Genomic DNA, 20,745 nt, shown 5'->3' with positions numbered 1-20,745 from the left:
CCATGGCTGTGACGGCGCTGCGCTGAGCAATGCTTTTTAAGGCAAAGTGAGATCTCAGACGGATCGTGTTCAAGAGCACGTGTCCCTGGCTCTCGGGAGTCTGTATTGTATGCACTGTTTTTTATGTCGCTGGACTGTCTTGTGTGTGCAAATGTCTTGTTACCGTTTTGTAGTGATTGAAACTGGGATTTGAGGTTCCTGATTTCCCTGAAAACTGGTTGAATGGTAAGGCTTGGGGCCTGGCTTTGCTGCTCCTCTCCCTCGTAAAATTGCTGTTTCTCTATGTCCAGCTGTTACTGTGAATTGTTTGGGAATGTGAATCGTTGAATCAAATTCAAGAAAAGAGCACCTCTCCAGCATGCGCCTCGTTCCAATTGCTGTCACCTTTTCACCAGCTGTCTGGGGAACGCAGAGAGGAGCTCCAAAAACAACACCGCTTGACGGCAGCTTGTCTCTCAATGCTGTGTCCTTCGAAGAAAACACATCCGTGGTTCAGAGAGAGCAAAAGCAGGCACCAGTGACGAGCTTAAGACTCCACCTCGGCATCGGGATCATTCTGCGCTCGCCGTTCTGGCAGAAATGTGACGAGATCTGACTCAAAGGTGCGAAAAGGGCGGCTCTTACAATTGGCCCGTAGGCAGATTTCACTCGCACGTCCCAATTTAAACAAGGGACGGGACGAAACGAGTCGAGGTTCCGCCGAGATTCGAACTCGATCGCTGGATTCAAAGTCCAGAGTGCTAACCGTTACACCACGGAACCAGCAGGGCGGCCTGCTTTAGGCCAGGCCTGAGCTGTCCTGCATTCACACTTGCAGCAACGCTCTCAGAATCTGGTCTCTTGCTGCTGCGCCCGTGGCAGGGAATACTTGGGTGGTACAGGTAGAGCAAAAGTAGCTCGCGCGCTTGACGCCGGGGAGTGTCGCAAACCAGCCCACATCCATCATGGGTGCAAGAATTTGCGAAACCGGCAGTTTTGTCAAAGACGATCGCTCACGCTGCCAGCGAAAAGGCTCCACCGAGATTTGAACTCGGATCGCTGGATTCAGAGTCCAGAGTGCTCACCATTACACCATGGAACCCCTAGATGGCAGCGCCGCCGAATCACTGCTCAAGGATGTTTGCCTCCTTCGTCAAGCGTGGAAACAGCAACGACAAGGATCACGACGGCAACTGTGGATCTGCTGATCCAGCAGCTCGTGCACTCGGTCTTGCTCAAGTGCAACCACGCTGTCACGGCCTGCTGCCCTGTAAGGCCGGTGGCCCGCGCCTCCGAAATCCACTTTGCCGAAGTTTTCGGAAGCAGCTCGGGCCGTGCCAGATCTGCCAACCTGTCCACGAAACCTAGTTTCTCAGCGGGAGCGGGGCTGCTGTTGGCCATGAGCAACTCTGAGCCGGGCTACTGCTCGCTAATCTCTCTCACTGGCAAACTTTCAAGCTGCTGGACAATCGCCTTTCCGGCATTTCACTTTGGCTTCCGCTTTCGCACCTCACAGTTTACCTTCCTGCTCAGTACAGCTGTCGGACAAGTCGCGCATCTGCACTACAGCTGCCTATTCGAACAGCGCCGCTGCTGTTTGTCTCCCTGATCGGCGGCCATGGCTGTGACGGCGCTGCGCTGAGCAATGCTTTTAAGCAAAGTGAGATCTCAGACGGATCGTGTTCAAGAGCACGTGTCCCTGGCTCTCCGGGAGTCTGTATTGTATGCACTGTTTTTTATGTCGCTGGACTGTCTTGTGTGTGCAAATGTCGTTGTTACCGTTTTGTAGTGATTGAAACTGGGATTTGAGGTTCCTGATTTCCCTGAAAACTGGTTGAATGGTAAGGCTTGGGGCCTGGCTTTGCTGCTCTCTCTCCCTCGTAAAATTGCTGTTTCTCTATGTCCAGCTGTTACTGTGAATTGTTTGGGAAAGTGTGAATCGTTGAATCAAATTCAAGAAAAGAGCACCTCTCCAGCATGCGCCTCGTTCCAATTGCTGTCACCTTTTCACCAGCTGTCTGGGGAACGCAGAGAGGAGCTCCAAAAACAACACCGCTTGACGGCAGCTTGTCTCTCAATGCTGTGTCCTTCGAAGAAAACACATCCGTGGTTCAGGAGAGAGCAAAAGCAGGCACCAGTGACGAGCTTAAGACTCCACCTCGGCATCGGGATCATTCTGCGCTCGCCGTTCTGGCAGAAATGTGACGAGATCTGACTCAAAGGTGCGAAAAGGGCGGCTCTTACAATTGGCCCGTAGGCAGATTTCACTCGCACGTCCCAATTTAAACAAGGGACGGGACGAAACGAGTCGAGGTTCCGCCGAGATTCGAACTCGGATCGCTGGATTCAAAGTCCAGAGTGCTAACCGTTACACCACGGAACCAGCAGGGCGGCCTGCTTTAGGCCAGGCCTGAGCTGTCCTGCATTCACACTTGCAGCAACGCTCTCAGAATCTGGTCTCTTGCTGCTGCGCCCGTGGCAGGGAATACTTGGGTGGTACAGGGTAGAGCAAAAGTAGCTCGCGCGCTTGACGCCGGGGAGTGTCGCAAACCAGCCCACATCCATCATGGGTGCAAGAATTTGCGAAACCGGCAGTTTTGTCAAAGACGATCGCTCACGCTGCCAGCGAAAAGGCTCCACCGAGATTTGAACTCGGATCGCTGGATTCAGAGTCCAGAGTGCTCACCATTACACCATGGAACCCCTAGATGGCAGCGCCGCCGAATCACTGCTCAAGGATGTTTGCCTCCTTCGTCAAGCGTGGAAACAGCAACGACAAGGATCACGACGGCAACTGTGGATCTGCTGATCCAGCAGCTCGTGCACTCGGTCTTGCTCAAGTGCAACCACGCTGTCACGGCCTGCTGCCCTGTAAGGCCGGTGGCCCGCGCCTCCGAAATCCACTTTGCCGAAGTTTTCGGAAGCAGCTCGGGCCGTGCCAGATCTGCCAACCTGTCCACGAAACCTAGTTTCTCAGCGGGAGCGGGGCTGCTGTTGGCCATGAGCAACTCTGAGCCGGCTACTGCTCGCTAATCTCTCTCACTGGCAAACTTTCAAGCTGCTGGACAATCGCCTTTCCGGCATTTCACTTTGGCTTCCGCTTTCGCACCTCACAGTTTACCTTCCTGCTCAGTACAGCTGTCGGACAAGTCGCGCATCTGCACTACAGCTGCCTATTCGAACAGCGCCGCTGCTGTTTGTCTCCCTGATCGGCGGCCATGGCTGTGACGGCGCTGCGCTGAGCAATGCTTTTAAGCAAAGTGAGATCTCAGACGGATCGTGTTCAAGAGCACGTGTCCCTGGCTCTCCGGGAGTCTGTATTGTATGCACTGTTTTTTATGTCGCTGGACTGTCTTGTGTGTGCAAATGTCGTTGTTACCGTTTTGTAGTGATTGAAACTGGGATTTGAGGTTCCTGATTTCCCTGAAAACTGGTTGAATGGTAAGGCTTGGGCCTGGCTTTGCTGCTCCTCTCCCTCGTAAAATTGCTGTTTCTCTATGTCCAGCTGTTACTGTGAATTGTTTGGGAAAGTGTGAATCGTTGAATCAAATTCAAGAAAAGAGCACCTCTCCAGCATGCGCCTCGTTCCAATTGCTGTCACCTTTTCACCAGCTGTCTGGGGAACGCAGAGAGGAGCTCCAAAAACAACACCGCTTGACGGCAGCTTGTCTCTCAATGCTGTGTCCTTCGAAGAAAACACATCCGTGGTTCAGGAGAGAGCAAAAGCAGGCACCAGTGACGAGCTTAAGACTCCACCTCGGCATCGGGATCATTCTGCGCTCGCCGTTCTGGCAGAAATGTGACGAGATCTGACTCAAAGGTGCGAAAAGGGCGGCTCTTACAATTGGCCCGTAGGCAGATTTCACTCGCACGTCCCAATTTAAACAAGGGACGGGACGAAACGAGTCGAGGTTCCGCCGAGATTCGAACTCGGATCGCTGGATTCAAAGTCCAGAGTGCTAACCGTTACACCACGGAACCAGCAGGGCGGCCTGCTTTAGGCCAGGCCTGAGCTGTCCTGCATTCACACTTGCAGCAACGCTCTCAGAATCTGGTCTCTTGCTGCTGCGCCCGTGGCAGGGAATACTTGGGTGGTACAGGGTAGAGCAAAAGTAGCTCGCGCGCTTGACGCCGGGGAGTGTCGCAAACCAGCCCACATCCATCATGGGTGCAAGAATTTGCGAAACCGGCAGTTTTGTCAAAGACGATCGCTCACGCTGCCAGCGAAAAGGCTCCACCGAGATTTGAACTCGGATCGCTGGATTCAGAGTCCAGAGTGCTCACCATTACACCATGGAACCCCTAGATGGCAGCGCCGCCGAATCACTGCTCAAGGATGTTTGCCTCCTTCGTCAAGCGTGGAAACAGCAACGACAAGGATCACGACGGCAACTGTGGATCTGCTGATCCAGCAGCTCGTGCACTCGGTCTTGCTCAAGTGCAACCACGCTGTCACGGCCTGCTGCCCTGTAAGGCCGGTGGCCCGCGCCTCCGAAATCCACTTTGCCGAAGTTTTCGGAAGCAGCTCGGGCCGTGCCAGATCTGCCAACCTGTCCACGAAACCTAGTTTCTCAGCGGGAGCGGGGCTGCTGTTGGCCATGAGCAACTCTGAGCCGGGCTACTGCTCGCTAATCTCTCTCACTGGCAAACTTTCAAGCTGCTGGACAATCGCCTTTCCGGCATTTCACTTTGGCTTCCGCTTTCGCACCTCACAGTTTACCTTCCTGCTCAGTACAGCTGTCGGACAAGTCGCGCATCTGCACTACAGCTGCCTATTCGAACAGCGCCGCTGCTGTTTGTCTCCCTGATCGGCGGCCATGGCTGTGACGGCGCTGCGCTGAGCAATGCTTTTAAGCAAAGTGAGATCTCAGACGGATCGTGTTCAAGAGCACGTGTCCCTGGCTCTCCGGGAGTCTGTATTGTATGCACTGTTTTTTATGTCGCTGGACTGTCTTGTGTGTGCAAATGTCGTTGTTACCGTTTTGTAGTGATTGAAACTGGGATTTGAGGTTCCTGATTTCCCTGAAAACTGGTTGAATGGTAAGGCTTGGGGCCTGGCTTTGCTGCTCCTCTCCCTCGTAAAATTGCTGTTTCTCTATGTCCAGCTGTTACTGTGAATTGTTTGGGAAAGTGTGAATCGTTGAATCAAATTCAAGAAAAGAGCACCTCTCCAGCATGCGCCTCGTTCCAATTGCTGTCACCTTTTCACCAGCTGTCTGGGGAACGCAGAGAGGAGCTCCAAAAACAACACCGCTTGACGGCAGCTTGTCTCTCAATGCTGTGTCCTTCGAAGAAAACACATCCGTGGTTCAGGAGAGAGCAAAAGCAGGCACCAGTGACGAGCTTAAGACTCCACCTCGGCATCGGGATCATTCTGCGCTCGCCGTTCTGGCAGAAATGTGACGAGATCTGACTCAAAGGTGCGAAAAGGGCGGCTCTTACAATTGGCCCGTAGGCAGATTTCACTCGCACGTCCCAATTTAAACAAGGGACGGGACGAAACGAGTCGAGGTTCCGCCGAGATTCGAACTCGGATCGCTGGATTCAAAGTCCAGAGTGCTAACCGTTACACCACGGAACCAGCAGGGCGGCCTGCTTTAGGCCAGGCCTGAGCTGTCCTGCATTCACACTTGCAGCAACGCTCTCAGAATCTGGTCTCTTGCTGCTGCGCCCGTGGCAGGGAATACTTGGGTGGTACAGGGTAGAGCAAAAGTAGCTCGCGCGCTTGACGCCGGGGAGTGTCGCAAACCAGCCCACATCCATCATGGGTGCAAGAATTTGCGAAACCGGCAGTTTTGTCAAAGACGATCGCTCACGCTGCCAGCGAAAAGGCTCCACCGAGATTTGAACTCGGATCGCTGGATTCAGAGTCCAGAGTGCTCACCATTACACCATGGAACCCCTAGATGGCAGCGCCGCCGAATCACTGCTCAAGGATGTTTGCCTCCTTCGTCAAGCGTGGAAACAGCAACGACAAGGATCACGACGGCAACTGTGGATCTGCTGATCCAGCAGCTCGTGCACTCGGTCTTGCTCAAGTGCAACCACGCTGTCACGGCCTGCTGCCCTGTAAGGCCGGTGGCCCGCGCCTCCGAAATCCACTTTGCCGAAGTTTTCGGAAGCAGCTCGGGCCGTGCCAGATCTGCCAACCTGTCCACGAAACCTAGTTTCTCAGCGGGAGCGGGGCTGCTGTTGGCCATGAGCAACTCTGAGCCGGGCTACTGCTCGCTAATCTCTCTCACTGGCAAACTTTCAAGCTGCTGGACAATCGCCTTTCCGGCATTTCACTTTGGCTTCCGCTTTCGCACCTCACAGTTTACCTTCCTGCTCAGTACAGCTGTCGGACAAGTCGCGCATCTGCACTACAGCTGCCTAGTCGAACAGCGCCGCTGCTGTTTGTCTCCCTGATCGGCGGCCATGGCTGTGACGGCGCTGCGCTGAGCAATGCTTTTAAGCAAAGTGAGATCTCAGACGGATCGTGTTCAAGAGCACGTGTCCCTGGCTCTCCGGGAGTCTGTATTGTATGCACTGTTTTTTATGTCGCTGGACTGTCTTGTGTGTGCAAATGTCGTTGTTACCGTTTTGTAGTGATTGAAACTGGGATTTGAGGTTCCTGATTTCCCTGAAAACTGGTTGAATGGTAAGGCTTGGGGCCTGGCTTTGCTGCTCCTCTCCCTCGTAAAATTGCTGTTTCTCTATGTCCAGCTGTTACTGTGAATTGTTTGGGAAAGTGTGAATCGTTGAATCAAATTCAAGAAAAGAGCACCTCTCCAGCATGCGCCTCGTTCCAATTGCTGTCACCTTTTCACCAGCTGTCTGGGAACGCAGAGAGGAGCTCCAAAAACAACACCGCTTGACGGCAGCTTGTCTCTCAATGCTGTGTCCTTCGAAGAAAACACATCCGTGGTTCAGGAGAGAGCAAAAGCAGGCACCAGTGACGAGCTTAAGACTCCACCTCGGCATCGGGATCATTCTGCGCTCGCCGTTCTGGCAGAAATGTGACGAGATCTGACTCAAAGGTGCGAAAAGGGCGGCTCTTACAATTGGCCCGTAGGCAGATTTCACTCGCACGTCCCAATTTAAACAAGGGACGGGACGAAACGAGTCGAGGTTCCGCCGAGATTCGAACTCGGATCGCTGGATTCAAAGTCCAGAGTGCTAACCGTTACACCACGGAACCAGCAGGGCGGCCTGCTTTAGGCCAGGCCTGAGCTGTCCTGCATTCACACTTGCAGCAACGCTCTCAGAATCTGGTCTCTTGCTGCTGCGCCCGTGGCAGGGAATACTTGGGTGGTACAGGGTAGAGCAAAAGTAGCTCGCGCGCTTGACGCCGGGGAGTGTCGCAAACCAGCCCACATCCATCATGGGTGCAAGAATTTGCGAAACCGGCAGTTTTGTCAAAGACGATCGCTCACGCTGCCAGCGAAAAGGCTCCACCGAGATTTGAACTCGGATCGCTGGATTCAGAGTCCAGAGTGCTCACCATTACACCATGGAACCCCTAGATGGCAGCGCCGCCGAATCACTGCTCAAGGATGTTTGCCTCCTTCGTCAAGCGTGGAAACAGCAACGACAAGGATCACGACGGCAACTGTGGATCTGCTGATCCAGCAGCTCGTGCACTCGGTCTTGCTCAAGTGCAACCACGCTGTCACGGCCTGCTGCCCTGTAAGGCCGGTGGCCCGCGCCTCCGAAATCCACTTTGCCGAAGTTTTCGGAAGCAGCTCGGGCCGTGCCAGATCTGCCAACCTGTCCACGAAACCTAGTTTCTCAGCGGGAGCGGGGCTGCTGTTGGCCATGAGCAACTCTGAGCCGGGCTACTGCTCGCTAATCTCTCTCACTGGCAAACTTTCAAGCTGCTGGACAATCGCCTTTCCGGCATTTCACTTTGGCTTCCGCTTTCGCACCTCACAGTTTACCTTCCTGCTCAGTACAGCTGTCGGACAAGTCGCGCATCTGCACTACAGCTGCCTAGTCGAACAGCGCCGCTGCTGTTTGTCTCCCTGATCGGCGGCCATGGCTGTGACGGCGCTGCGCTGAGCAATGCTTTTAAGCAAAGTGAGATCTCAGACGGATCGTGTTCAAGAGCACGTGTCCCTGGCTCTCCGGGAGTCTGTATTGTATGCACTGTTTTTTATGTCGCTGGACTGTCTTGTGTGTGCAAATGTCGTTGTTACCGTTTTGTAGTGATTGAAACTGGGATTTGAGGTTCCTGATTTCCCTGAAAACTGGTTGAATGGTAAGGCTTGGGGCCTGGCTTTGCTGCTCCTCTCCCTCGTAAAATTGCTGTTTCTCTATGTCCAGCTGTTACTGTGAATTGTTTGGGAAAGTGTGAATCGTTGAATCAAATTCAAGAAAAGAGCACCTCTCCAGCATGCGCCTCGTTCCAATTGCTGTCACCTTTTCACCAGCTGTCTGGGGAACGCAGAGAGGAGCTCCAAAAACAACACCGCTTGACGGCAGCTTGTCTCTCAATGCTGTGTCCTTCGAAGAAAACACATCCGTGGTTCAGGAGAGAGCAAAAGCAGGCACCAGTGACGAGCTTAAGACTCCACCTCGGCATCGGGATCATTCTGCGCTCGCCGTTCTGGCAGAAATGTGACGAGATCTGACTCAAAGGTGCGAAAAGGGCGGCTCTTACAATTGGCCCGTAGGCAGATTTCACTCGCACGTCCCAATTTAAACAAGGGACGGGACGAAACGAGTCGAGGTTCCGCCGAGATTCGGACTCGGATCGCTGGATTCAAAGTCCAGAGTGCTAACCGTTACACCACGGAACCAGCAGGGCGGCCTGCTTTAGGCCAGGCCTGAGCTGTCCTGCATTCACACTTGCAGCAACGCTCTCAGAATCTGGTCTCTTGCTGCTGCGCCCGTGGCAGGGAATACTTGGGTGGTACAGGGTAGAGCAAAAGTAGCTCGCGCGCTTGACGCCGGGGAGTGTCGCAAACCAGCCCACATCCATCATGGGTGCAAGAATTTGCGAAACCGGCAGTTTTGTCAAAGACGATCGCTCACGCTGCCAGCGAAAAGGCTCCACCGAGATTTGAACTCGGATCGCTGGATTCAGAGTCCAGAGTGCTCACCATTACACCATGGAACCCCTAGATGGCAGCGCCGCCGAATCACTGCTCAAGGATGTTTGCCTCCTTCGTCAAGCGTGGAAACAGCAACGACAAGGATCACGACGGCAACTGTGGATCTGCTGATCCAGCAGCTCGTGCACTCGGTCTTGCTCAAGTGCAACCACGCTGTCACGGCCTGCTGCCCTGTAAGGCCGGTGGCCCGCGCCTCCGAAATCCACTTTGCCGAAGTTTTCGGAAGCAGCTCGGGCCGTGCCAGATCTGCCAACCTGTCCACGAAACCTAGTTTCTCAGCGGGAGCGGGGCTGCTGTTGGCCATGAGCAACTCTGAGCCGGGCTACTGCTCGCTAATCTCTCTCACTGGCAAACTTTCAAGCTGCTGGACAATCGCCTTTCCGGCATTTCACTTTGGCTTCCGCTTTCGCACCTCACAGTTTACCTTCCTGCTCAGTACAGCTGTCGGACAAGTCGCGCATCTGCACTACAGCTGCCTATTCGAACAGCGCCGCTGCTGTTTGTCTCCCTGATCGGCGGCCATGGCTGTGACGGCGCTGCGCTGAGCAATGCTTTTAAGCAAAGTGCGATCTCAGACGGATCGTGTTCAAGAGCACGTGTCCCTGGCTCTCCGGGAGTCTGTATTGTATGCACTGTTTTTTATGTCGCTGGACTGTCTTGTGTGTGCAAATGTCGTTGTTACCGTTTTGTAGTGATTGAAACTGGGATTTGAGGTTCCTGATTTCCCTGAAAACTGGTTGAATGGTAAGGCTTGGGGCCTGGCTTTGCTGCTCCTCTCCCTCGTAAAATTGCTGTTTCTCTATGTCCAGCTGTTACTGTGAATTGTTTGGGAAAGTGTGAATCGTTGAATCAAATTCAAGAAAAGAGCACCTCTCCAGCATGCGCCTCGTTCCAATTGCTGTCACCTTTTCACCAGCTGTCTGGGGAACGCAGAGAGGAGCTCCAAAAACAACACCGCTTGACGGCAGCTTGTCTCTCAATGCTGTGTCCTTCGAAGAAAACACATCCGTGGTTCAGGAGAGAGCAAAAGCAGGCACCAGTGACGAGCTTAAGACTCCACCTCGGCATCGGGATCATTCTGCGCTCGCCGTTCTGGCAGAAATGTGACGAGATCTGACTCAAAGGTGCGAAAAGGGCGGCTCTTACAATTGGCCCGTAGGCAGATTTCACTCGCACGTCCCAATTTAAACAAGGGACGGGACGAAACGAGTCGAGGTTCCGCCGAGATTCGAACTCGGATCGCTGGATTCAAAGTCCAGAGTGCTAACCGTTACACCACGGAACCAGCAGGGCGGCCTGCTTTAGGCCAGGCCTGAGCTGTCCTGCATTCACACTTGCAGCAACGCTCTCAGAATCTGGTCTCTTGCTGCTGCGCCCGTGGCAGGGAATACTTGGGTGGTACAGGGTAGAGCAAAAGTAGCTCGCGCGCTTGACGCCGGGGAGTGTCGCAAACCAGCCCACATCCATCATGGGTGCAAGAATTTGCGAAACCGGCAGTTTTGTCAAAGACGATCGCTCACGCTGCCAGCGAAAAGGCTCCACCGAGATTTGAACTCGGATCGCTGGATTCAGAGTCCAGAGTGCTCACCATTACACCATGGAACCCCTAGATGGCAGCGCCGCCGAATCACTGCTCAAGGATGTTTGCCTCCTTCGTCAAGCGTGGAAACAGCAACGACAAGGATCACGACGGCAACTGTGGATCTGCTGATCCAGCAGCTCGTGCACTCGGTCTTGCTCAAGTGCAACCACGCTGTCACGGCCTGCTGCCCTGTAAGGCCGGTGGCCCGCGCCTCCGAAATCCACTTTGCCGAAGTTTTCGGAAGCAGCTCGGGCCGTGCCAGATCTGCCAACCTGTCCACGAAACCTAGTTTCTCAGCGGGAGCGGGGCTGCTGTTGGCCATGAGCAACTCTGAGCCGGGCTACTGCTCGCTAATCTCTCTCACTGGCAAACTTTCAAGCTGCTGGACAATCGCCTTTCCGGCATTTCACTTTGGCTTCCGCTTTCGCACCTCACAGTTTACCTTCCTGCTCAGTACAGCTGTCGGACAAGTCGCGCATCTGCACTACAGCTGCCTATTCGAACAGCGCCGCTGCTGTTTGTCTCCCTGATCGGCGGCCATGGCTGTGACGGCGCTGCGCTGAGCAATGCTTTTAAGCAAAGTGAGATCTCAGACGGATCGTGTTCAAGAGCACGTGTCCCTGGCTCTCCGGGAGTCTGTATTGTATGCACTGTTTTTTATGTCGCTGGACTGTCTTGTGTGTGCAAATGTCGTTGTTACCGTTTTGTAGTGATTGAAACTGGGATTTGAGGTTCCTGATTTCCCTGAAAACTGGTTGAATGGTAAGGCTTGGGGCCTGGCTTTGCTGCTCCTCTCCCTCGTAAAATTGCTGTTTCTCTATGTCCAGCTGTTACTGTGAATTGTTTGGGAAAGTGTGAATCGTTGAATCAAATTCAAGAAAAGAGCACCTCTCCAGCATGCGCCTCGTTCCAATTGCTGTCACCTTTTCACCAGCTGTCTGGGGAACGCAGAGAGGAGCTCCAAAAACAACACCGCTTGACGGCAGCTTGTCTCTCAATGCTGTGTCCTTCGAAGAAAACACATCCGTGGTTCAGGAGAGAGCAAAAGCAGGCACCAGTGACGAGCTTAAGACTCCACCTCGGCATCGGGATCATTCTGCGCTCGCCGTTCTGGCAGAAATGTGACGAGATCTGACTCAAAGGTGCGAAAAGGGCGGCTCTTACAATTGGCCCGTAGGCAGATTTCACTCGCACGTCCCAATTTAAACAAGGGACGGGACGAAACGAGTCGAGGTTCCGCCGAGATTCGGACTCGGATCGCTGGATTCAAAGTCCAGAGTGCTAACCGTTACACCACGGAACCAGCAGGGCGGCCTGCTTTAGGCCAGGCCTGAGCTGTCCTGCATTCACACTTGCAGCAACGCTCTCAGAATCTGGTCTCTTGCTGCTGCGCCCGTGGCAGGGAATACTTGGGTGGTACAGGGTAGAGCAAAAGTAGCTCGCGCGCTTGACGCCGGGGAGTGTCGCAAACCAGCCCACATCCATCATGGGTGCAAGAATTTGCGAAACCGGCAGTTTTGTCAAAGACGATCGCTCACGCTGCCAGCGAAAAGGCTCCACCGAGATTTGAACTCGGATCGCTGGATTCAGAGTCCAGAGTGCTCACCATTACACCATGGAACCCCTAGATGGCAGCGCCGCCGAATCACTGCTCAAGGATGTTTGCCTCCTTCGTCAAGCGTGGAAACAGCAACGACAAGGATCACGACGGCAACTGTGGATCTGCTGATCCAGCAGCTCGTGCACTCGGTCTTGCTCAAGTGCAACCACGCTGTCACGGCCTGCTGCCCTGTAAGGCCGGTGGCCCGCGCCTCCGAAATCCACTTTGCCGAAGTTTTCGGAAGCAGCTCGGGCCGTGCCAGATCTGCCAACCTGTCCACGAAACCTAGTTTCTCAGCGGGAGCGGGGCTGCTGTTGGCCATGAGCAACTCTGAGCCGGGCTACTGCTCGCTAATCTCTCTCACTGGCAAACTTTCAAGCTGCTGGACAATCGCCTTTCCGGCATTTCACTTTGGCTTCCGCTTTCGCACCTCACAGTTTACCTTCCTGCTCAGTACAGCTGTCGGACAAGTCGCGCATCTGCACTACAGCTGCCTATTCGAACAGCGCCGCTGCTGTTTGTCTCCCTGATCGGCGGCCATGGCTGTGACGGCGCTGCGCTGAGCAATGCTTTTAAGCAAAGTGCGATCTCAGACGGATCGTGTTCAAGAGCACGTGTCCCTGGCTCTCCGGGAGTCTGTATTGTATGCACTGTTTTTTATGTCGCTGGACTGTCTTGTGTGTGCAAATGTCGTTGTTACCGTTTTGTAGTGATTGAAACTGGGATTTGAGGTTCCTGATTTCCCTGAAAACTGGTTGAATGGTAAGGCTTGGGGCCTGGCTTTGCTGCTCCTCTCCCTCGTAAAATTGCTGTTTCTCTATGTCCAGCTGTTACTGTGAATTGTTTGGGAAAGTGTGAATCGTTGAATCAAATTCAAGAAAAGAGCACCTCTCCAGCATGCGCCTCGTTCCAATTGCTGTCACCTTTTCACCAGCTGTCTGGGGAACGCAGAGAGGAGCTCCAAAAACAACACCGCTTGACGGCAGCTTGTCTCTCAATGCTGTGTCCTTCGAAGAAAACACATCCGTGGTTCAGGAGAGAGCAAAAGCAGGCACCAGTGACGAGCTTAAGACTCCACCTCGGCATCGGGATCATTCTGCGCTCGCCGTTCTGGCAGAAATGTGACGAGATCTGACTCAAAGGTGCGAAAAGGGCGGCTCTTACAATTGGCCCGTAGGCAGATTTCACTCGCACGTCCCAATTTAAACAAGGGACGGGACGAAACGAGTCGAGGTTCCGCCGAGATTCGAACTCGGATCGCTGGATTCAAAGTCCAGAGTGCTAACCGTTACACCACGGAACCAGCAGGGCGGCCTGCTTTAGGCCAGGCCTGAGCTGTCCTGCATTCACACTTGCAGCAACGCTCTCAGAATCTGGTCTCTTGCTGCTGCGCCCGTGGCAGGGAATACTTGGGTGGTACAGGGTAGAGCAAAAGTAGCTCGCGCGCTTGACGCCGGGGAGTGTCGCAAACCAGCCCACATCCATCATGGGTGCAAGAATTTGCGAAACCGACAGTTTTGTCAAAGACGATCGCTCACGCTGCCAGCGAAAAGGCTCCACCGAGATTTGAACTCGGATCGCTGGATTCAGAGTCCAGAGTGCTCACCATTACACCATGGAACCCCTAGATGGCAGCGCCGCCGAATCACTGCTCAAGGATGTTTGCCTCCTTCGTCAAGCGTGGAAACAGCAACGACAAGGATCACGACGGCAACTGTGGATCTGCTGATCCAGCAGCTCGTGCACTCGGTCTTGCTCAAGTGCAACCACGCTGTCACGGCCTGCTGCCCTGTAAGGCCGGTGGCCCGCGCCTCCGAAATCCACTTTGCCGAAGTTTTCGGAAGCAGCTCGGGCCGTGCCAGATCTGCCAACCTGTCCACGAAACCTAGTTTCTCAGCGGGAGCGGGGCTGCTGTTGGCCATGAGCAACTCTGAGCCGGGCTACTGCTCGCTAATCTCTCTCACTGGCAAACTTTCAAGCTGCTGGACAATCGCCTTTCCGGCATTTCACTTTGGCTTCCGCTTTCGCACCTCACAGTTTACCTTCCTGCTCAGTACAGCTGTCGGACAAGTCGCGCATCTGCACTACAGCTGCCTATTCGAACAGCGCCGCTGCTGTTTGTCTCCCTGATCGGCGGCCATGGCTGTGACGGCGCTGCGCTGAGCAATGCTTTTAAGCAAAGTGAGATCTCAGACGGATCGTGTTCAAGAGCACGTGTCCCTGGCTCTCCGGGAGTCTGTATTGTATGCACTGTTTTTTATGTCGCTGGACTGTCTTGTGTGTGCAAATGTCGTTGTTACCGTTTTGTAGTGATTGAAACTGGGATTTGAGGTTCCTGATTTCCCTGAAAACTGGTTGAATGGTAAGGCTTGGGGCCTGGCTTTGCTGCTCCTCTCCCTCGTAAAATTGCTGTTTCTCTATGTCCAGCTGTTACTGTGAATTGTTTGGGAAAGTGTGAATCGTTGAATCAAATTCAAGAAAAGAGCACCTCTCCAGCATGCGCCTCGTTCCAATTGCTGTCACCTTTTCACCAGCTGTCTGGGGAACGCAGAGAGGAGCTCCAAAAACAACACCGCTTGACGGCAGCTTGTCTCTCAATGCTGTGTCCTTCGAAGAAAACACATCCGTGGTTCAGGAGAGAGCAAAAGCAGGCACCAGTGACGAGCTTAAGACTCCACCTCGGCATCGGGATCATTCTGCGCTCGCCGTTCTGGCAGAAATGTGACGAGATCTGACTCAAAGGTGCGAAAAGGGCGGCTCTTACAATTGGCCCGTAGGCAGATTTCACTCGCACGTCCCAATTTAAACAAGGGACGGGACGAAACGAGTCGAGGTTCCGCCGAGATTCGGACTCGGATCGCTGGATTCAAAGTCCAGAGTGCTAACCGTTACACCACGGAACCAGCAGGGCGGCCTGCTTTAGGCCAGGCCTGAGCTGTCCTGCATTCACACTTGCAGCAACGCTCTCAGAATCTGGTCTCTTGCTGCTGCGCCCGTGGCAGGGAATACTTGGGTGGTACAGGGTAGAGCAAAAGTAGCTCGCGCGCTTGACGCCGGGGAGTGTCGCAAACCAGCCCACATCCATCATGGGTGCAAGAATTTGCGAAACCGGCAGTTTTGTCAAAGACGATCGCTCACGCTGCCAGCGAAAAGGCTCCACCGAGATTTGAACTCGGATCGCTGGATTCAGAGTCCAGAGTGCTCACCATTACACCATGGAACCCCTAGATGGCAGCGCCGCCGAATCACTGCTCAAGGATGTTTGCCTCCTTCGTCAAGCGTGGAAACAGCAACGACAAGGATCACGACGGCAACTGTGGATCTGCTGATCCAGCAGCTCGTGCACTCGGTCTTGCTCAAGTGCAACCACGCTGTCACGGCCTGCTGCCCTGTAAGGCCGGTGGCCCGCGCCTCCGAAATCCACTTTGCCGAAGTTTTCGGAAGCAGCTCGGGCCGTGCCAGATCTGCCAACCTGTCCACGAAACCTAGTTTCTCAGCGGGAGCGGGGCTGCTGTTGGCCATGAGCAACTCTGAGCCGGGCTACTGCTCGCTAATCTCTCTCACTGGCAAACTTTCAAGCTGCTGGACAATCGCCTTTCCGGCATTTCACTTTGGCTTCCGCTTTCGCACCTCACAGTTTACCTTCCTGCTCAGTACAGCTGTCGGACAAGTCGCGCATCTGCACTACAGCTGCCTAGTCGAACAGCGCCGCTGCTGTTTGTCTCCCTGATCGGCGGCCATGGCTGTGACGGCGCTGCGCTGAGCAATGCTTTTAAGCAAAGTGAGATCTCAGACGGATCGTGTTCAAGAGCACGTGTCCCTGGCTCTCCGGGAGTCTGTATTGTATGCACTGTTTTTTATGTCGCTGGACTGTCTTGTGTGTGCAAATGTCGTTGTTACCGTTTTGTAGTGATTGAAACTGGGATTTGAGGTTCCTGATTTCCCTGAAAACTGGTTGAATGGTAAGGCTTGGGGCCTGGCTTTGCTGCTCCTCTCCCTCGTAAAATTGCTGTTTCTCTATGTCCAGCTGTTACTGTGAATTGTTTGGGAAAGTGTGAATCGTTGAATCAAATTCAAGAAAAGAGCACCTCTCCAGCATGCGCCTCGTTCCAATTGCTGTCACCTTTTCACCAGCTGTCTGGGGAACGCAGAGAGGAGCTCCAAAAACAACACCGCTTGACGGCAGCTTGTCTCTCAATGCTGTGTCCTTCGAAGAAAACACATCCGTGGTTCAGGAGAGAGCAAAAGCAGGCACCAGTGACGAGCTTAAGACTCCACCTCGGCATCGGGATCATTCTGCGCTCGCCGTTCTGGCAGAAATGTGACGAGATCTGACTCAAAGGTGCGAAAAGGGCGGCTCTTACAATTGGCCCGTAGGCAGATTTCACTCGCACGTCCCAATTTAAACAAGGGACGGGACGAAACGAGTCGAGGTTCCGCCGAGATTCGGACTCGGATCGCTGGATTCAAAGTCCAGAGTGCTAACCGTTACACCACGGAACCAGCAGGGCGGCCTGCTTTAGGCCAGGCCTGAGCTGTCCTGCATTCACACTTGCAGCAACGCTCTCAGAATCTGGTCTCTTGCTGCTGCGCCCGTGGCAGGGAATACTTGGGTGGTACAGGGTAGAGCAAAAGTAGCTCGCGCGCTTGACGCCGGGGAGTGTCGCAAACCAGCCCACATCCATCATGGGTGCAAGAATTTGCGAAACCGGCAGTTTTGTCAAAGACGATCGCTCACGCTGCCAGCGAAAAGGCTCCACCGAGATTTGAACTCGGATCGCTGGATTCAGAGTCCAGAGTGCTCACCATTACACCATGGAACCCCTAGATGGCAGCGCCGCCGAATCACTGCTCAAGGATGTTTGCCTCCTTCGTCAAGCGTGGAAACAGCAACGACAAGGATCACGACGGCAACTGTGGATCTGCTGATCCAGCAGCTCGTGCACTCGGTCTTGCTCAAGTGCAACCACGCTGTCACGGCCTGCTGCCCTGTAAGGCCGGTGGCCCGCGCCTCCGAAATCCACTTTGCCGAAGTTTTCGGAAGCAGCTCGGGCCGTGCCAGATCTGCCAACCTGTCCACGAAACCTAGTTTCTCAGCGGGAGCGGGGCTGCTGTTGGCCATGAGCAACTCTGAGCCGGGCTACTGCTCGCTAATCTCTCTCACTGGCAAACTTTCAAGCTGCTGGACAATCGCCTTTCCGGCATTTCACTTTGGCTTCCGCTTTCGCACCTCACAGTTTACCTTCCTGCTCAGTACAGCTGTCGGACAAGTCGCGCATCTGCACTACAGCTGCCTAGTCGAACAGCGCCGCTGCTGTTTGTCTCCCTGATCGGCGGCCATGGCTGTGACGGCGCTGCGCTGAGCAATGCTTTTAAGCAAAGTGAGATCTCAGACGGATCGTGTTCAAGAGCACGTGTCCCTGGCTCTCCGGGAGTCTGTATTGTATGCACTGTTTTTTATGTCGCTGGACTGTCTTGTGTGTGCAAATGTCGTTGTTACCGTTTTGTAGTGATTGAAACTGGGATTTGAGGTTCCTGATTTCCCTGAAAACTGGTTGAATGGTAAGGCTTGGGGCCTGGCTTTGCTGCTCCTCTATCTCGTAAAATTGCTGTTTCTCTATGTCCAGCTGTTACTGTGAATTGTTTGGGAAAGTGTGAATCGTTGAATCAAATTCAAGAAAAGAGCACCTCTCCAGCATGCGCCTCGTTCCAATTGCTGTCACCTTTTCACCAGCTGTCTGGGGAACGCAGAGAGGAGCTCCAAAAACAACACCGCTTGACGGCAGCTTGTCTCTCAATGCTGTGTCCTTCGAAGAAAACACATCCGTGGTTCAGGAGAGAGCAAAAGCAGGCACCAGTGACGAGCTTAAGACTCCACCTCGGCATCGGGATCATTCTGCGCTCGCCGTTCTGGCAGAAATGTGACGAGATCTGACTCAAAGGTGCGAAAAGGGCGGCTCTTACAATTGGCCCGTAGGCAGATTTCACTCGCACGTCCCAATTTAAACAAGGGACGGGACGAAACGAGTCGAGGTTCCGCCGAGATTCGAACTCGGATCGCTGGATTCAAAGTCCAGAGTGCTAACCGTTACACCACGGAACCAGCAGGGCGGCCTGCTTTAGGCCAGGCCTGAGCTGTCCTGCATTCACACTTGCAGCAACGCTCTCAGAATCTGGTCTCTTGCTGCTGCGCCCGTGGCAGGGAATACTTGGGTGGTACAGGGTAGAGCAAAAGTAGCTCGCGCGCTTGACGCCGGGGAGTGTCGCAAACCAGCCCACATCCATCATGGGTGCAAGAATTTGCGAAACCGGCAGTTTTGTCAAAGACGATCGCTCACGCTGCCAGCGAAAAGGCTCCACCGAGATTTGAACTCGGATCGCTGGATTCAGAGTCCAGAGTGCTCACCATTACACCATGGAACCCCTAGATGGCAGCGCCGCCGAATCACTGCTCAAGGATGTTTGCCTCCTTCGTCAAGCGTGGAAACAGCAACGACAAGGATCACGACGGCAACTGTGGATCTGCTGATCCAGCAGCTCGTGCACTCGGTCTTGCTCAAGTGCAACCACGCTGTCACGGCCTGCTGCCCTGTAAGGCCGGTGGCCCGCGCCTCCGAAATCCACTTTGCCGAAGTTTTCGGAAGCAGCTCGGGCCGTGCCAGATCTGCCAACCTGTCCACGAAACCTAGTTTCTCAGCGGGAGCGGGGCTGCTGTTGGCCATGAGCAACTCTGAGCCGGGCTACTGCTCGCTAATCTCTCTCACTGGCAAACTTTCAAGCTGCTGGACAATCGCCTTTCCGGCATTTCACTTTGGCTTCCGCTTTCGCACCTCACAGTTTACCTTCCTGCTCAGTACAGCTGTCGGACAAGTCGCGCATCTGCACTACAGCTGCCTATTCGAACAGCGCCGCTGCTGTTTGTCTCCCTGATCGGCGGCCATGGCTGTGACGGCGCTGCGCTGAGCAATGCTTTTAAGCAAAGTGAGATCTCAGACGGATCGTGTTCAAGAGCACGTGTCCCTGGCTCTCCGGGAGTCTGTATTGTATGCACTGTTTTTTATGTCGCTGGACTGTCTTGTGTGTGCAAATGTCGTTGTTACCGTTTTGTAGTGATTGAAACTGGGATTTGAGGTTCCTGATTTCCCTGAAAACTGGTTGAATGGTAAGGCTTGGGGCCTGGCTTTGCTGCTCCTCTCCCTCGTAAAATTGCTGTTTCTCTATGTCCAGCTGTTACTGTGAATTGTTTGGGAAAGTGTGAATCGTTGAATCAAATTCAAGAAAAGAGCACCTCTCCAGCATGCGCCTCGTTCCAATTGCTGTCACCTTTTCACCAGCTGTCTGGGGAACGCAGAGAGGAGCTCCAAAAACAACACCGCTTGACGGCAGCTTGTCTCTCAATGCTGTGTCCTTCGAAGAAAACACATCCGTGGTTCAGGAGAGAGCAAAAGCAGGCACCAGTGACGAGCTTAAGACTCCACCTCGGCATCGGGATCATTCTGCGCTCGCCGTTCTGGCAGAAATGTGACGAGATCTGACTCAAAGGTGCGAAAAGGGCGGCTCTTACAATTGGCCCGTAGGCAGATTTCACTCGCACGTCCCAATTTAAACAAGGGACGGGACGAAACGAGTCGAGGTTCCGCCGAGATTCGGACTCGGATCGCTGGATTCAAAGTCCAGAGTGCTAACCGTTACACCACGGAACCAGCAGGGCGGCCTGCTTTAGGCCAGGCCTGAGCTGTCCTGCATTCACACTTGCAGCAACGCTCTCAGAATCTGGTCTCTTGCTGCTGCGCCCGTGGCAGGGAATACTTGGGTGGTACAGGGTAGAGCAAAAGTAGCTCGCGCGCTTGACGCCGGGGAGTGTCGCAAACCAGCCCACATCCATCATGGGTGCAAGAATTTGCGAAACCGGCAGTTTTGTCAAAGACGATCGCTCACGCTGCCAGCGAAAAGGCTCCACCGAGATTTGAACTCGGATCGCTGGATTCAGAGTCCAGAGTGCTCACCATTACACCATGGAACCCCTAGATGGCAGTGCTGCCGAATCACTGCTCAAGGATGTTTGCCTCCTTCGTCAAGCGTGGAAACAGCAACGACAAGGATCACGACGGCAACTGTGGATCTGCTGATCCAGCAGCTCGTGCACTCGGTCTTGCTCAAGTGCAACCACGCTGTCACGGCCTGCTGCCCTGTAAGGCCGGTGGCCCGCGCCTCCGAAATCCACTTTGCCGAAGTTTTCGGAAGCAGCTCGGGCCGTGCCAGATCTGCCAACCTGTCCACGAAACCTAGTTTCTCAGCGGGAGCGGGGCTGCTGTTGGCCATGAGCAACTCTGAGCCGGGCTACTGCTCGCTAATCTCTCTCACTGGCAAACTTTCAAGCTGCTGGACAATCGCCTTTCCGGCATTTCACTTTGGCTTCCGCTTTCGCACCTCACAGTTTACCTTCCTGCTCAGTACAGCTGTCGGACAAGTCGCGCATCTGCACTACA

At 54.1% G+C, this 20,745-nt stretch overlaps 26 non-coding genes across 26 annotated transcripts; all 26 read right to left on the bottom strand.

The window, feature by feature from the left end:
* Nucleotides 1-691: 691 nt before the first annotated feature.
* Nucleotides 692-762, bottom strand: trnaq-uug (transfer RNA glutamine (anticodon UUG)). The gene has a single exon. It is a non-coding gene; the product is annotated as a tRNA-Gln (tRNA).
* A 247-nt stretch (nt 763-1,009) lies between these two features.
* On the bottom strand, nt 1,010-1,081 carry trnaq-cug (transfer RNA glutamine (anticodon CUG)). Its single transcript has one exon. It is a non-coding gene; the product is annotated as a tRNA-Gln (tRNA).
* Nucleotides 1,082-2,290: 1,209 nt separating this feature from the next.
* On the bottom strand, nt 2,291-2,362 carry trnaq-uug (transfer RNA glutamine (anticodon UUG)). Its single transcript has one exon. It is a non-coding gene; the product is annotated as a tRNA-Gln (tRNA).
* Nucleotides 2,363-2,610: 248 nt separating this feature from the next.
* On the bottom strand, nt 2,611-2,682 carry trnaq-cug (transfer RNA glutamine (anticodon CUG)). The gene has a single exon. It is a non-coding gene; the product is annotated as a tRNA-Gln (tRNA).
* A 1,206-nt stretch (nt 2,683-3,888) lies between these two features.
* On the bottom strand, nt 3,889-3,960 carry trnaq-uug (transfer RNA glutamine (anticodon UUG)). The gene has a single exon. It is a non-coding gene; the product is annotated as a tRNA-Gln (tRNA).
* Nucleotides 3,961-4,208: 248 nt separating this feature from the next.
* Nucleotides 4,209-4,280, bottom strand: trnaq-cug (transfer RNA glutamine (anticodon CUG)). The gene has a single exon. It is a non-coding gene; the product is annotated as a tRNA-Gln (tRNA).
* Nucleotides 4,281-5,488: 1,208 nt separating this feature from the next.
* On the bottom strand, nt 5,489-5,560 carry trnaq-uug (transfer RNA glutamine (anticodon UUG)). The gene has a single exon. It is a non-coding gene; the product is annotated as a tRNA-Gln (tRNA).
* A 248-nt stretch (nt 5,561-5,808) lies between these two features.
* trnaq-cug (transfer RNA glutamine (anticodon CUG)) lies at nt 5,809-5,880 on the bottom strand. Its single transcript has one exon. It is a non-coding gene; the product is annotated as a tRNA-Gln (tRNA).
* A 1,207-nt stretch (nt 5,881-7,087) lies between these two features.
* Nucleotides 7,088-7,159, bottom strand: trnaq-uug (transfer RNA glutamine (anticodon UUG)). The gene has a single exon. It is a non-coding gene; the product is annotated as a tRNA-Gln (tRNA).
* Nucleotides 7,160-7,407: 248 nt separating this feature from the next.
* Nucleotides 7,408-7,479, bottom strand: trnaq-cug (transfer RNA glutamine (anticodon CUG)). The gene has a single exon. It is a non-coding gene; the product is annotated as a tRNA-Gln (tRNA).
* A 1,208-nt stretch (nt 7,480-8,687) lies between these two features.
* trnaq-uug (transfer RNA glutamine (anticodon UUG)) lies at nt 8,688-8,759 on the bottom strand. The gene has a single exon. It is a non-coding gene; the product is annotated as a tRNA-Gln (tRNA).
* Nucleotides 8,760-9,007: 248 nt separating this feature from the next.
* Nucleotides 9,008-9,079, bottom strand: trnaq-cug (transfer RNA glutamine (anticodon CUG)). The gene has a single exon. It is a non-coding gene; the product is annotated as a tRNA-Gln (tRNA).
* Nucleotides 9,080-10,287: 1,208 nt separating this feature from the next.
* trnaq-uug (transfer RNA glutamine (anticodon UUG)) lies at nt 10,288-10,359 on the bottom strand. Its single transcript has one exon. It is a non-coding gene; the product is annotated as a tRNA-Gln (tRNA).
* A 248-nt stretch (nt 10,360-10,607) lies between these two features.
* trnaq-cug (transfer RNA glutamine (anticodon CUG)) lies at nt 10,608-10,679 on the bottom strand. The gene has a single exon. It is a non-coding gene; the product is annotated as a tRNA-Gln (tRNA).
* A 1,208-nt stretch (nt 10,680-11,887) lies between these two features.
* On the bottom strand, nt 11,888-11,959 carry trnaq-uug (transfer RNA glutamine (anticodon UUG)). Its single transcript has one exon. It is a non-coding gene; the product is annotated as a tRNA-Gln (tRNA).
* A 248-nt stretch (nt 11,960-12,207) lies between these two features.
* Nucleotides 12,208-12,279, bottom strand: trnaq-cug (transfer RNA glutamine (anticodon CUG)). Its single transcript has one exon. It is a non-coding gene; the product is annotated as a tRNA-Gln (tRNA).
* A 1,208-nt stretch (nt 12,280-13,487) lies between these two features.
* On the bottom strand, nt 13,488-13,559 carry trnaq-uug (transfer RNA glutamine (anticodon UUG)). The gene has a single exon. It is a non-coding gene; the product is annotated as a tRNA-Gln (tRNA).
* A 248-nt stretch (nt 13,560-13,807) lies between these two features.
* trnaq-cug (transfer RNA glutamine (anticodon CUG)) lies at nt 13,808-13,879 on the bottom strand. The gene has a single exon. It is a non-coding gene; the product is annotated as a tRNA-Gln (tRNA).
* Nucleotides 13,880-15,087: 1,208 nt separating this feature from the next.
* On the bottom strand, nt 15,088-15,159 carry trnaq-uug (transfer RNA glutamine (anticodon UUG)). Its single transcript has one exon. It is a non-coding gene; the product is annotated as a tRNA-Gln (tRNA).
* Nucleotides 15,160-15,407: 248 nt separating this feature from the next.
* On the bottom strand, nt 15,408-15,479 carry trnaq-cug (transfer RNA glutamine (anticodon CUG)). Its single transcript has one exon. It is a non-coding gene; the product is annotated as a tRNA-Gln (tRNA).
* Nucleotides 15,480-16,687: 1,208 nt separating this feature from the next.
* On the bottom strand, nt 16,688-16,759 carry trnaq-uug (transfer RNA glutamine (anticodon UUG)). The gene has a single exon. It is a non-coding gene; the product is annotated as a tRNA-Gln (tRNA).
* A 248-nt stretch (nt 16,760-17,007) lies between these two features.
* On the bottom strand, nt 17,008-17,079 carry trnaq-cug (transfer RNA glutamine (anticodon CUG)). Its single transcript has one exon. It is a non-coding gene; the product is annotated as a tRNA-Gln (tRNA).
* Nucleotides 17,080-18,287: 1,208 nt separating this feature from the next.
* Nucleotides 18,288-18,359, bottom strand: trnaq-uug (transfer RNA glutamine (anticodon UUG)). Its single transcript has one exon. It is a non-coding gene; the product is annotated as a tRNA-Gln (tRNA).
* A 248-nt stretch (nt 18,360-18,607) lies between these two features.
* trnaq-cug (transfer RNA glutamine (anticodon CUG)) lies at nt 18,608-18,679 on the bottom strand. Its single transcript has one exon. It is a non-coding gene; the product is annotated as a tRNA-Gln (tRNA).
* A 1,208-nt stretch (nt 18,680-19,887) lies between these two features.
* On the bottom strand, nt 19,888-19,959 carry trnaq-uug (transfer RNA glutamine (anticodon UUG)). The gene has a single exon. It is a non-coding gene; the product is annotated as a tRNA-Gln (tRNA).
* Nucleotides 19,960-20,207: 248 nt separating this feature from the next.
* trnaq-cug (transfer RNA glutamine (anticodon CUG)) lies at nt 20,208-20,279 on the bottom strand. The gene has a single exon. It is a non-coding gene; the product is annotated as a tRNA-Gln (tRNA).
* Nucleotides 20,280-20,745: the final 466 nt, after the last annotated feature.

Source organism: Hemiscyllium ocellatum, chromosome 44 (genome assembly GCF_020745735.1).
Source record: "Hemiscyllium ocellatum isolate sHemOce1 chromosome 44, sHemOce1.pat.X.cur, whole genome shotgun sequence".
Lineage (NCBI taxonomy): Eukaryota > Metazoa > Chordata > Chondrichthyes > Orectolobiformes > Hemiscylliidae > Hemiscyllium > Hemiscyllium ocellatum.
Note: the sequence above shows the minus strand (reverse complement) of the source record. Positions and strands in the feature narration are given on the sequence as shown.